This window comes from Echinops telfairi, unplaced genomic scaffold, assembly GCF_000313985.2.
Source record: "Echinops telfairi isolate 266 unplaced genomic scaffold, ASM31398v2 ScPeMD7_5868;HRSCAF=6743_0, whole genome shotgun sequence".
NCBI lineage: Eukaryota > Metazoa > Chordata > Mammalia > Afrosoricida > Tenrecidae > Echinops > Echinops telfairi.
In genome coordinates, this window is record NW_022109767.1 from 7,986,275 (window position 1) to 7,988,052 (window position 1,778).

Below are 1,778 nucleotides of genomic sequence, written 5' to 3' on the forward strand. Positions count from 1 at the left end.
CGGCCTACAAGCTCTGCTGAAACCTGCTCACACAATCCTCCACTAACGGGTAGGGGCTGCACACGAGGTATACTGGGCCAGGGACTGAACTCAGGTCTCCCACACGGAAGGCGGGCCTTCCATCACCGCACAACCAAGGGTCCGTGCACTTTCTTACAAAAGTTTCTTTATGATAGGTGCTGATATAAAATTTCAGAACTGTATTAAAAATAAAAAGAGAAAACTCCAGTGCATATGAATATGTTCCCTCCCCCCACCCCCCTTACATGTTTTCGATACAATGCAGAGCCAAATAAATAGATGCAGTACTTAGCAAATCCGAGTCCAGTGACGGGCTGGCATAGTCCACTATGCAGGCAAGGGCTTTCGGGAACTGAGTTTACTGAAATAAAAGCAGGCTTCTGAAGAGGAAAGAAGTCAGGCTTTTAGTTTTTCTGGATCATTCAATTGAGCCAATCAATTTACATCTCTTCACCACCCAAGCTTGTAAGCAAAGCTCACCTACTCGCCGTGGGATTTCTTTCTTCTTCTTCACTTTGGGGAACAGCGCCCCCCCCCACTCTGGTTTAATAAACAATCAATCAACGTAAGCCCCGAATTATGGACTTGTGGCATAGGAAGCCCAACAGACCATCAAGGAACAGCAGCTACACCTCCCCCACTTCTCACACCTGGCCTGTTAGTCGAGTCGATACGAAAAACAGCACAGGGAGAATGCAATGAAGTCAACGTTGGGAGCCAAGTTTCCGCCCTGCTGGTTCTTACACCGTCCCTAACACACTGCCTTTTAAAAATCACCTCTGATGTGCAGGCTGCTATAGATACATATCACCCACCTACCTATCTAATGTGTTATCACGTACCCAGGGCTAAATGGGTTTCTTTAGAAATGTGTACCTATTTAGAAATACACTGTCTATACAGATGTGATATACCTACATGTATTTGATAACACATTTCAGCTTCCCTGGGGCTAGGACCAAGCCACCCGAGTAACACTCCCATGTCGGTCACGCATCTCCTGACCTCTCGGGTGCAGACTCAGCATACCAGGGACTTATGGAAGGACACATACCAGCAAGCAAGGCGACACACCCGTCTGCACTCACACTCCTCAGAGAGCTGATTATCTTCTCTGGAGATGTTTCCAGGCGACGCACTGAAAGCACGCATGACAACCAGACTTAGGGGAGGGTTAAAAAAAAAAAAAAGAAGTCTACCACAAACTAGCTTTCTAGCACCTGTTGCTCGGTTTCTAAAATGACTTACCTTGCGTCTACTTAGGAAAAAGAGACCGAGTTTAGTTGAGGGAAAAATGTTTCTTACCAATCCGCAGGAATGAGACGTGGGTAAGAGGCCACAGCAGTGGGGTGTCGTGGACAGAGGGTTAAATCGAGAATCACAAGTTCCGAGGAGCTGATACCGAGTGCTGCTTGTAGATTATTTATTGGGCTTGGCTAAGCACAAGGTCAGCAGTTATAAACCACCAGTAGCTCCTTGGGAGAAAAGAGGAGGCTTTCTACTCCTGCAAAAAGTTACTCTCAGACACCCACAGGGGCAGCTCTACAATCCTCTGTGCACTGCTATGGGGTCAATGCCAACTCATAGCAACCAGAGAGGACAGGACAGAACTGCCCCTCTGGGTTCCCAAGACGGTGACTTTAGGGGAGTAGAAAGCCCCTCCTTCTCCCACAGAGCAGCAGTTGGTCTTCCATCGCAGCCCAGCGAGGAACCACCAAGCCACCAGGGCTCCTACCCTCTTCAATAGGGTCGCTGTA